Source organism: Cynara cardunculus, unplaced genomic scaffold (genome assembly GCF_001531365.2).
Source record: "Cynara cardunculus var. scolymus isolate 2C unplaced genomic scaffold, CcrdV1 Un_Scaffold_2128, whole genome shotgun sequence".
Classification (NCBI taxonomy): domain Eukaryota; kingdom Viridiplantae; phylum Streptophyta; class Magnoliopsida; order Asterales; family Asteraceae; genus Cynara; species Cynara cardunculus.
The window spans coordinates 24737-37805 of record NW_020200986.1 but is presented as its reverse complement, the minus strand read 5'-3'; the positions used below and the strand labels follow the sequence as shown (position 1 = coordinate 37805).

At 34.3% G+C, this 13069-nt stretch overlaps 1 non-coding gene across 1 annotated transcript; it reads right to left on the bottom strand.

Annotated features, from left to right (window-relative positions):
• Positions 1-6235: 6235 nt before the first annotated feature.
• On the bottom strand, positions 6236-6342 carry LOC112502891. The gene has a single exon (XR_003067781.1). It is a non-coding gene; the product is annotated as a small nucleolar RNA R71 (small nucleolar RNA).
• Positions 6343-13069: the final 6727 nt, after the last annotated feature.

Sequence of the window (13069 nt, the reverse complement as noted above, 5' to 3'; positions counted from 1 at the left end):
GTATGCTCTTATTACTTGTTACTGACGCCATAAAAGTACCTTGCTTTTAACCCTTTTAAGTAGCCCAAACCTTGGGTTTGAGAAAGGGCCTAATGAAGTAAGGTATCACTTGCATTGTTCCTTACTTGTATCTGCAACACAATGAATGAGAGTGAAGTATGGTTTTTGGGCAGATTGTTTTTGGGGTAATCGGCTTCTCTGCGTCATTGTTTCTGCTTCTACCAAACTTTAAGAAATGGCAAATGATGCAGATGAAAATGGACAAGTTAAAAATGGTGAGTCGAGCATTGGAAGAAGCGGAAGCGAAGCTATCAAAGTACGAAGAAAGACATGATCGTGTTCTTGGCCAGGTTTGCTCCTTTTACATGTATAATCAAGAGCTGGAAAGGGCAATTGGAGGGTGTAGAGATGCCATGAATGAAGCTTCAGAGTTTGTTTTTACCCTCAGGAGACTGCAGTTGGAGATCATCACCACCTTATACCCAACTCCACCTCATCATTGATCCCATTGTTCTTGGTTGTGGTTATGTACCATATGATGGATTTTCAAGGTTTAACTCTTATTTATCTCTTATGTCTTATCCATCTCATCATCGATCCCATTGGACTTGTAAGACTTTGTTTGTGTTCTTTTTATCTATTTCTTTTTTATAACAACTTGAAATTTCTTAAGGACCTCTTATTGGACAAGAGGTAATTCACGTCTTATTAGCCTCATATTGTTATCTTATTATCCTAAACTAAAAAACACAAAATTTAGAACCCTAAAAAGCTAAGAGGTAAACCCTAGTGAATATCATGGCATATGACAAACTCGAATTGTTTCAAGACAATTGAACATTAGAGAATTGAGAAAACTAGTCTAAATAGCACAAAACTTGGTACTTTAAAAGAGTAAATTATACTTTTGGACCCTGTGTCTTCTGGTTGTCACTCATTTTGAACTAATTATTGTTTTGGTCATTGTGCTTGCCATTTTGTTTCAAATTTGGTCTCTGACTAATTTATGCTAAAAAGACTATTATCTTGGTCTTTCTAGGATTTTTTCATTAATTTCCAAAAATTATTATATATATACACACACACTCTTAGACTTGGTATCATGTGGGAACGGATTATTTTCATGAGAATTGTGAGATCATATAAATAACATTGAACCTTTATAGCAAAACACTATGAAAGTCACGTTGTTTGGCCTGTGAAGGTTTGGTTTTTTTATACCATTACAATGTTTTACTGTGAAGTTTAGTGTTATTTTATGGTCTTACGAGTTTAATGAAAACAGACTGATCTCACATGATCCCAAGTATATAGGCACAATCATTTGTTAAACAAGCATATAATATTAACTTTACAAACTCATTTAAGCTGTTTATTTTCTGTAGGGTTTTAAATCAATTTTGTAACCTTTTAAAAATGCAACAAAAAACATTTAGGTTACTTAATTTGGCAAACTTTTCTGAAAAGAAACCCTAAGCCGGATCCAATAACATTTAAAACAAATATAAAACAAACCATATGGCATTTTAGTAAATACCTTTTAAATCTGATGTAGATACTGATTGAGCACTTAGAAATCAAATAAGATTTCATCTATTGAGGGTACACACACAAACACACCACGAACTCTACCCGATGCTAGTCCAAACCCCTAAATTAGTTTGTGCTTATAGAAAAGAAAGAAAATGTTTCTTTTTTTATATTTTTGGTAATCATTAAATCTAAAAGATTAACCTTTTATACTTAGACTCATCACTTTATTTATAGATCTTGAATTATAGATAAACTATAATTCAAATATGGTTTGGCATTTAGGTACATATTTACATATAATACCCCGTAGTTATCATAATTACACTTTTAATATATACTTCTAATTATTCTACAAGAATAATTATTTAACAAACAATCATGACGTAATTCAGGTTTCTTGTAAATAGAAGCGTACATATTCTTTGTGTTCGACCTTATAGGTTTACATACACATTGGTCGTGTTTTTGTGTGACATATGTCGTGGACATATAAAAACTTGCATTCTCCTACTTGGACATGATACAAAGTAACACATACGGTAGTGAGAGTCTAGTAATACGTCACCGCCCCCAAGGCTGTGTAAATGTGCTTTTTCTCGAGCAATTTGAGTCATCCAATCAATCATATGGTAGAATCATTCACTATCCTTTTGCTTCGCCTATATTTAAATTTTAACTTGAAGCATAGATCTAACTCATTCTTTCAAGTTCAAAATTATGTTTTTCGATTCCAACATATTTGATTAAATAAATGCTATTAATTCTACTAATTCACTTGTGCATGGTCATGCGTATAAATCAAACTATGTCATCGAGGGGTCCAAAATATTTCTCTCATCTTGAGAGGAGCAAATCATATTTTGCATGTACACCATTTATACATATTTCGTGTTATACCCAATCTAACCCTTACAATTACTCGGTTAAGGGTAACGTTAGAGTACATCGAAGTATAAGAGACCCTCTGCATTAGATCCCAATGCACATATCAGGTATGAGGATAAGAGTGTTTACCATTTCAGAACTCACTATATGACACCAACCTATGAAGTGATCCTGACTGTGGGTCTTGTCTAACGCTCGTACACCTACAAGCATATGTGACTCTGACTGGAGTGCACTTCCAACTCAAACCATGACCAAACTTTAAAATGATCTTGATTTATTAATAGTCCCTTAGTAATAACTGATCAAGGACAATTTTAAATAATATGATCATCACATTTATTTAAGGATATTAAACATGCTAATAAAGAACACATAAATTTAACGTAAATACTCTTAATCAATATTCCATAAAAAATAAAACATAATTGTCTTACTGTTCCAATAAATTCAAAGTTTTATAAAAGTACAAATCAAATCAATGTATTATAAAACCTCAAGCCTATCAAATTAGTGTGAGCATCATGCTTGCTTTAACTCATAGGCTTGGTGAGAGGATCTGTTGGATTATCTTTTGATTTAAAGTTGAATATATTTATGTCACTTAGATCAGTGATCTCTCAAATCAGGTCATAACATCTAAAAATATGCTTGGAGCTCTAATGCCACCTTGGTTTTTTCACCCAAGCTATGCCACCCTCATTTCACAATAGATCTCAACATGGTCAAATATGGTAGGAACCACTCCTAGGTCTGAGATGAATTTGTTCATCAAAATAGTTTCATTTGAGGCATCCGACACTACAATGTCTTTCGATTCTGTAGTTGAATTTGCTATCGTACTTTGCTTGAAGCTCTTCCAGCTCACATCACCACCATTTAACACGACGTATACCGACTGCGATTTGAAGTCATCATGGTCGGTTTCAAAACTAGCATCTATATAGTGGTGTGCATCAGGCGGGTTGGATACGTTCGGGTGGGCAAACCAAAAACCCGATCGGACTTCAGATATGAATACCAAAATCCGAATTTTAGGTTTTGGATTTCGGATTTCCTCAGGTTCAGGTTGGTCAGGTTTCGGGTTGAGGTCGGTCGGGTTTCGGGTTGAGTATTAATGCAAAAATTATATATAAATTCAATCTATTTTAAGAATGAATTCAATCAATTGAGAGATTGAAGAAATCGATAGTAGGTTTAGAAATTAGAAAACATTTTGAGTGACCAGAATTTAGGATTTTTAAAAGATTATTAGATAAATAAATTTATTTATATAATATTTAAAAAATATATATGTATATATATATATATATATATATATATTTTGGGTTTTTGGACGGGTTGGGTAGCCAAAGATTTAACCCGATCTGAACCCAAATATCCCCCCAAAAGTCGGGCTATGGATTCTCGAATTTCGGGATATTCGGGTTTTGCACAAACACCTTATTTTCAGTTGGGGCTCGGGTTTGGATTTTGAACTATTCAGGTTTTGCACACGCCTATATATGTATATCCTTGGATACACATATCTCTTTCCTGACCGCCGCATAATAAGAACATATCCTTGGTTCTTTTCAGATACTTCAAGATGTTTAGCATTTGCATTCTTGTTTAAGGATCACCATAATCATGCACTGCCACTCCAGAAACTTATTTCCCGTCAACTTTTGATCAAAAAGAAAGCGAAGGGAAAAGGCAACAGTGTTTGTTATGTTTGTGTTGCTTGTCGACATTTGATAAGCATCAACTTATTTGATGCTTGTACACTTTCTCTTACTTTATTTATCATTTTTAGTTTCCCAAAATTCTACAAATTGAGACTTTTTGTTTTATTTTTGCATCTTTTTTTATATTATAGCTAAATTGATGTGATAAACATGTCTATTTCTTGGATATATGTTGATTTTTGGGAAAAGCCATGTTAATAGGTGTTTTGGCTGAAGCATGCTACAACATGTGCTGCAGGACGATTCTAGTGGCATTTTTGATAATAGTACGGAGGATCTTTTGATGTCTAATCCTTCTTTTTGATAGCTTATATCCTGCAGATTTAAAGATCTCATGGTACGTGTTGAAGATATTCTCTTTGACTATCTTTTGGATAAACAATGTTTTACCTTTTAGACAATGTAAATAGTTGGATAATAGTTTTATTTTTTGGTCCTTGTCCTCCCTTCTCCTACTATATAAAGGAGGGATGCTTGACATTTTGAAGTAAGTAATTTTAGATGCAATTTGGAAGTTAACTTGGTATGAAAGTATAGTTTGAAAGTATCTTTAAATTCTCCTTACATTCTAGAAATCTCATTTATAAATCTTTTTAGCATTTATTTCTTCTACTTTCTTTTCTTTTCTTGTGTTTTACTTCCTATTATTATGCTTTATTGTTTATGCAATTAATTTTATTATTTCAAGTATGGTAAGCTAAAAATATAGCTTAGGTATTGGGTGATAGAGAAATACCGATTCCGTTTGTAGAATAATAAATCTTTCCAACTACATCATTCAAGTTTATATTGCAAAAACATCATCCATGAACAAGTTGATCACTTGTTTAAAAGTGTTAAAGTGTGTTGGATTTAGAGATAAACCAACAAGCTCACGTCAATTTGAATGATATGGAAGTAGGCTTGAGAGAACTACTTAGAAGCGAGGAGACTCGTTTTCACTTCATTTAGCTTATATAAGGAATAGTTTGAGCCAATGTCGAGACTCTAACCTTGCATAGAGATATGAAGGCTTAATCTACGACTGTGTGCCATTCTACATCTCGAGAGAGTACCTTAAAAAAGCAATTAGTTGTAAAGACAAGTTATTTACAAAACATGCTATAGAACCATGCTGTAGCATGTTGTCTATTTAAACATCGGTTTAATATCTGAACAAATCCCGACACCTTAAGCTCTCTTTTATTACTTGTTCACAACAGTAGTGTTAAACCAACTCACCACAAATATTTCTTCAAACTCTCCATCTGAAATCATATCTTTATTTAGACTTTTAAATGAACTTTTATTTCTTTTCCTCGTGGACGATATTCGGTATTTTTACCACTTTATTATTTGCAAAAGACGATAGTGTATTGATAAGTGTATACTTGCACTAATCTCCATTTGCTAACAGTCCGAGAGATTTATTTTGTATAATTCTCATAACAAGTTTTTGGTGCCGCTGCCGGGGATTAGACAAAAGTTTTTTTTTATGTAAATCTAAAGATTTGATTTTTCTACCATCTTGTCAGTGACTTTAGGTGTGGTGTATGCCAAGGCTACCACACACGAAGATTTTTCAATTGGATCTGGATATTGAGCGAACTTTCAGACAAAGACGAAGAGTGCGAAGAGCATTATTATCTACTCTAACCTCTTCCACTATGGCTGAAAATCCACCTCCGTCGCCTCCCCCACCACTGAACGACGCTGAAAAAATAATTAGACTGGCAAAAAAAGATGGAGGAATTATGGACTATGCTATTCCTGTTTTTGATCAGTTAAACTCAGGGATAATTTGACCAGAAATGGAAGCTCTCCATTTTGAGTTAAAACCAATGATGTTTAATATGTTGTAAACCAATGGCCAGTTTAGTGGTTTGCCATCTGAAGATCTACACTCATACTTAAAATTATTCATGGAAATAACTGACACTTTCCTTATCCTAGGAGTACTAACAATGCTCTAAGATTCACATTGTTTCCTTTTTCTTTAAGGGATAGGACAAAGTCTTGGTTCAATTCCTTACAACCCGGATCAATGGATTCTTGGAATAGCATGGCATAAAAAAATTAAAAAAAAATATTTTCCTCCCACTTGGAACGCTAAGTTCAGAAACGAAATTTGTCTTTTTAAACAAATAGACGATGAAGCAGTTTCCAATGCTTGGGAAAGGTACAAGGAGCTGTTAAGGAAATGCCGTCACCATGACATCCCATATTGTATACAACTCGAGACATTTTACAATGGGTTGAATCTCACTGCAAAACAAATGCTTGATGCTACATAAGGAGGAGCTTTCACAGCTAGTACCTAAAATGATGGATATGATATCCTTGAAAAGATTTATAATAATAATGGACATTAGGATGATCCGTGTGCACTAGTACCACGCAAAACAACGAGAGTTCATGACATAGATGCTTTTACAACATTGATGGCACAGATGATTGCAATGACCAACTTGATAAAAAATGGTCAGGCATCACAATCTATAGTCACAACACATACTCCAACTGTTGAGTCGGTACAATGTGTGTATTGTGGTGGAAGACATCTGAACATTGTCCATCTAACTCCGAATCAGTCAATTATGTGGGAAATCAAAACAGATTAAGATCATTTTCCCAAACATACAATCTTGGGTGGAGACAACACCTAAATTTTTCATGGCACAATCTTGCTTTAAACCCACCAATGAACAAACCCCAAGGGACTTCACAATTTCAACCACATCAACCTCAACACCAACATCAGGGTCAAGCTTCAAACCACCACCAACACACTTTTCATCAACAAGAAAATCAGTCATCTTTCCAAAGCAAGTCTAACCAACAAGCCGAATCTTCTACTTCTTTAGAAGTAACTCTGAAAGGATTCATAAGCCAAACCAATACAGCCATGAACCATCAAAACACTGCAATAAGATCTCTAGAAACACAGATTAGTTAACTTGCACTTGAGGTAAGAAATAGACATAACGGTATCCTTTCTAGTGATACAGAGATTTCAAAACCAATGATGAAAGAGCATGTGAAGATAGTGACTTTAAGGAGTGGAAAGAATCTAATAAAGAGTGAACCTATAAAAAAATCTGTTGAACCCAAAGACCCAATTGAGATGGATGTCACAACATCTAGTTCAAATATTGTCACAACCACCTTGAAAGATAAGGGAAAATCAATATAAACTGGACTAATTCCTAAGAAAGCAAACTTCCCTTGTTATTTCCAAATGAAGGCAAAAAAAGGTGTCACTTCAGAATGATATCGAAACATATTCTTCTGAAAGTAACAAGATTTTTGAGTCACCACTCCCTCATGACGAACCTATCATCATCCACGCACCTCCTAGTCAGTCCTCTAAGAAACCAGTCATAGCCCCTATTCCCCCTTATATACCTTTTCCACAAAGGTTGAGGAATCAGCAAGAGGAGTTACAATTCAAAAAGTTCATTGACGTGTTCAAATAGCTACATATAAACATTCCGTTAGTTGAAGCTATTGAACAAATGCCAAGTTATGCAAAATTCCTCAAGGACATTTTGAGAAAGAAAAAGAAACTGAATGGATTTGAGACTGTGGGCCTAACAGAAGGTTGTAGCGCCATCCTTTCAAATAAAATTCCCCCTAAACTCAAAGATACTGGGAGTTTCATAATCCCCTGTTCAATAAGTGTGAAAGAAATTGGAAAGTCTTTTTGTGATTTAGGTGCCAACATTAACCTCATGCCCTTGTATGTATTCAATACCTTAGGCATATGTGAGGCTAGACCAACCACAGGTACCCTTCAGTTAGCAGACAAATCCATAGCTCACCCAAAAGGAAAAATTGAGGATGTATTAGTCCAAGTGGATAAATTCATTTTCTCCGCTGACTTCATCATTCTTGATTTTGAGGCTGATAAAGAAATTCCAATCATCCTAGGAAGACCATTCTTAGCAACCTGTAGAACTTTGATTGATGTTCAAAAAAGAGAATTGACTATGAGAGTGAATGATCAGGATGTCACTTTTAATGTTTTCAAATCCATGAAATACCCTGATGAAAAGGATGAGTGTTCTAACTTGAGTGTCATTGAGTCCTTATGCCACAAAGAAGGAATTAAAACTATGTTAGACTTGAGCAAGAGTGAAGTTGTTGAGGAGATAAACATAGAAAGGAAAGTGAGATCACCCTGTTGCAGGTCACTTCTACTTTTGAACTATTGGAAAGTGAGAGTGGAAAAACCATGCCACGTCTGTTGAGTCACCACCAGACCTAGAGTTGAAATTACTTCCCTCATACCTGAAATATGCATTTTTAGGAAAAGAAGAGAAATTATTCTCATCCACCCTAGAAACACATCAGGAAGAGCAGTTGGTAGACTTATTGAAACTACACACCAAGGCTATTGGATGGACCATCTCTAACCTCAAGGGTATCAGTCCTTCAATTTGTCAGCACAAAATCATCTTAGAAGACAAGAGTTTCACTTCCATTGAACCCCAAAGAAGATTAAACCCAATCATGAAAGAGGTTGTGAAGAAAGAGATTTTAAAATGGTTGGATGCTGGTACAATCTATCCAATTGCAAGCAGCTCATGGGTAAGCCCCATACAGTGTGTCCCTAAAAAGGGAGGTGTCACTGTAATCTCAAATGAGAAAGATGAGCTCATTCCTACAAGAGTCGTGTCTGGTTGGAGAATTTGTATGGACTACGGTATACTGAATAAGGCTACCCAAAAGGACCATTTTCTTTTGCCTTTCATAGATCAGATGTTAGACAGACTAGCTGGAAAAAGTACTATTGTTTATTAGACGGATACTCAGGTTACAATCAGATTGCAATAGCCCTAGAAGACCAGGAAAATACCACCTTTACATGTCCCTATGGTACCTTTGCTTTTAAACGTTTGCCATTTGGTCTGTGTAATGCTCCCGCCACTTTTCAAAGATGTATGATGTCCATATTCTCTGACATGCTTGAAACTTCCATGGAAATTTTTATGGAAGATTTTTCTGTATATGGTACATCATATGATCAACGTTTGAAAAATCTTGAAAAAAGTCTTGAAAGGTGTGAAGCTATTGATTTGGTTTTAAATTGAGAAAAGTGTCATTTTATGGTCACGGAAGGTATTGTTCTTGGTCATTTGATTTCAAAAAGAGAAGTTGAGGTTGATAAGGAAAAACTTTAAGCAATTGAAATTTGCTTGAATCAACCACCGTCAAGGGTATACGAAGTTTTCATGGACACGCTGGGTTTTACAGAAGATTTATCAAAGATTTTTCAAAAATTTCAAAACATTTGTGTTCATAGAGATTTCCCAAAGGAATGAAATGCCTTTGAATGGAATTTTGGAGGTTGAATTATTTAATGTTTGGGGAATTGATTTCATAGGACCATTTCCTTCCTCTAACAATTGCCAATACATTTTAGTTGTCATTGACTATGTGTCAAAATAGGTGGAAACATTGGCATGTGTTTCAAATGATGCAAAAACCGTGGTTAAGTTCCTCCAAAAACAAATATTATCAAGGTTTGGTACCCCAAGAGCACTAACCAGTGATGAAGGTACGCACTTTGTGAATCATTTGTTACATGGAGTTCCTGAAAATATAATATTAACCACAAAGTTGCCACCGCATATCACCCACAGACTAATGGATTGGCAGAACTTTCAAACCATGAAATAAAAGGAATTTTGAAAAAGGTTGTTAAACCAAGCAGAAAAGACTAGGATTTTAAATTGGATGATGCTTTATGAGCATACATAACTGCATTTAAAACTCCAATTGGTATGTCTCCATACAAGCTCGTTTTTGAAAAAGCATGTCATCTTCCGATAAAGCTTGAACATAAGGCCTATTGGGCAATCAAGAAATTAAATATGTGCCTAGATGATCCAAGAAATAAAAGAAAGTTGCAGTTATGTGAAATAGAAGAGCATAAGAATATGTCCTATGAAAATGCCAAACTCTACAAAGAAAAGACTAAGCAGTGGCATCACAAAAGAATTCAACATCGAGAACTAAAAGCTGGCCAACAAGCTTTATTGTTCAATTTTAGATTAAAATTGTTTCCAGGTAAGTTGAAAACTAGGTGGTCAGGATCGTTTCTAATCCACAGAGTTTACCCATACAGAGTAGTAGATTTAGTAAACCCTGAAGATAACAATCTATTTAAAGTCAAGGGCCAGAAAATAAAAATTTATCTGGATGAACCCAAAAGCCAAGAATACCCTTCGTAAGCTCCTTTTGATAATATAAATAACTATTAGGAGTAAATAAATAACATAACAATATTCTATATTTTAATATATATATATATATATATATTGCATTTTTAACAGGTTTTACCTTCAGTGCAAGCATTGTATTCCGATATATCATCTTCTGAATCAATTGAAGAAATAGCAAAAAAAAAACAGATTTATAATTCTGTCAAAACAGAAAGAGGAGAAGAAGAGACAAATGTCGTTTATCCCCTCATTCTCACTATCATTGAGCATTTCACGGGTAGATTTTCGGATGATAGTGAAAATATTAGAACCCTGATCAGTAATCTTAGATGCATAAACAATAATAAAATTACTATAAGGATAAAAAATATCATTCATAATTTGTTGGAATTCAGAAGGGGCATTTTTTAGGCCAAAATGCATGACCTTCCATTCATAATGGCCCATAGGCACATTAAAAGCGGTTTTATAAATATCTGCTTCAGATATTTGAATCTGCCAATAACCAAATTTTAAATCAAATTTTGAAAAAATTAAGGCTTGAAAAAGCCTATCAAGAAAGATCATCCGTGTGCGAAAGAATTTCTTAACTATGCTAAAGAAGTAGAGGAAAAAGAAGCAGCAGCCGCTTCACCCTCCTCTTATGCTGATATTAGCAAAGAAGATACTTCTAATTCCCAGTTCTATAAAACTACTTTCAAAGAAGTTATACTTCTTATTGAAGAAAGAGATCTCCAATGGAAAAACAATCCAGATTATATTCTAGAAAGATATCTTAATAAGACATCTTTTGTTCATGGAGCAGTCAAACAAAGACAATATTATGAAGGTCTTTTGTTGTCTACAAAATCTGTGGAAATTACCCATCACTCTACTAATAGCAGGAATGAAGCTTAAAGTTTCTCAAAACTAGTCATAAAAAAGATCATATCTGTTGAAGAATGGGGCTTCTCCCCTTTGGCTGAGAAAGAWTGGTTTTCGCCTCCTCATAGGAGTAATTTTAAGTTTAATTACTGGGATTATATCGCCAGCTTCACAAAAATACTTATTTATGAAAATGAGAACAAAAGACATTCTTGGTTTTTAAAAATTTGTGAAAATTGTTTCCACTTGCCGGTTCCTAACTGGTTTTTTACTTGGTGGAGAAACTTTGGGACTTCTTCCGAGATTTTTCCAGAGCCTATGAAAAATTATTTAAAGGATTGGATGAAATTTTCTCCTACAGTTAATAACTGTAATTCATTGTTTTTAAGACGAGGACTAGTAAGCTTCGTCTCAATGGTCAAAGAATTCATTTCTTCTTTTAAAGAATAAAGATGAAAAGTCTTTCTATCAATTTTTTCATGGAGCTCATTTAAAAATCTTTTAATAGGTTTGTTTATAAAATCAAACCTAATAATTTTATCATTAAAAGTGCCTATAAGGCCTTTTTCATCGATTTTATTCAAAGGATAAAGATTATGAAGAAACGGCAAGCCTAAAATTAGCTGACTTGAAATATCTTTAGCCAATAAAAAGCTAGTAGGAATACAACTCCCATCTTTACAAATCTTTGTATTAGAGATCTTATATTTGATATTCAAAGAACTTTTACTTGGTGGAGAAACTTTGGGACTTCTCCTGAGATTTTTCCAGAGCCTATGAAAAATCATTTAAAGGATTGGATGAAATTTTCTCCTACAGTTAATAACTGTAATTCTTTATATGTCATAGAAGGGCACAATATTTGCTTGTTCTTCATAGAATTTGGTTTCCCATGGATATGAAAATGGAAACCAGTTTTTGGTTACAATGATATGATGATCCCTTGTATTAAAAGACAAGGTCTCACAAAATACTGGGACAAGCGGGATAGAGCCAAACCAGATTCAAAAGAAATTGAAGGTTATGGTCTTTATAAAACCATTAACGACCGAATTCAGCTTTATAAACAAGAAATTCGAAAGAGAACAGTTTAAGAGGGATTCAGAAACCCCCAGTCCTTTTAAGCAGATTACTCAAAAGTACGCGGGAACTCTTTCTAAAAAGGAGATAATTGACCGCTATATTGAAGAAATGAAGAAGGACCTCTATGATAATGTGGGACATAGTCCATCCAGGTCAGATGCGTCTATGGCTTCAGAACTTCAACAAGATGCCCAAAGTGCTGAAGACTCACCATTTATGTTCCAGAATCTATTAAATTTACCAATTTACCACCCAGTTAACCTTCCTGAATCCGATAAGATACCCTAAAACGGCTCTTCTGGCCTTGAGCGGGTGAGAGTCGGGGGAAGTTGGTACATGGTAAAAGGCTAAATTATAATAAATAAAGTCTACAAATGAAACATCCATGTAAATCTATAATTATATCTAATTAAAATCATGTTTTAACTCAAAACCCCTTGTTTAACCTATCATTTCAAGTAAATAATATATAAAGATATGATAGAAATAAGATAAAAAGGAACTTACTAAAGTCCACCGAATAAAGCCCGTCGGATGATTTCTTATTCAAAAGCTTCAACGATTTACAAACTGAAAAAAGAGAAAAACTCCTAGACTTCGTAATTCAAAAACCTACTTAAGAAGAGAGACAAACCTCCCTTTTAAAGAAAAGAAAATACGTTGTTTGGGACAACTGTAAAGGAAGCTTTATAAAAACAAATAATAAAGTTAATAATTTTGGGCCCAAGGACAATAAATCTTGTCCTTCAATAATCGGAAGACTCCAAGCTT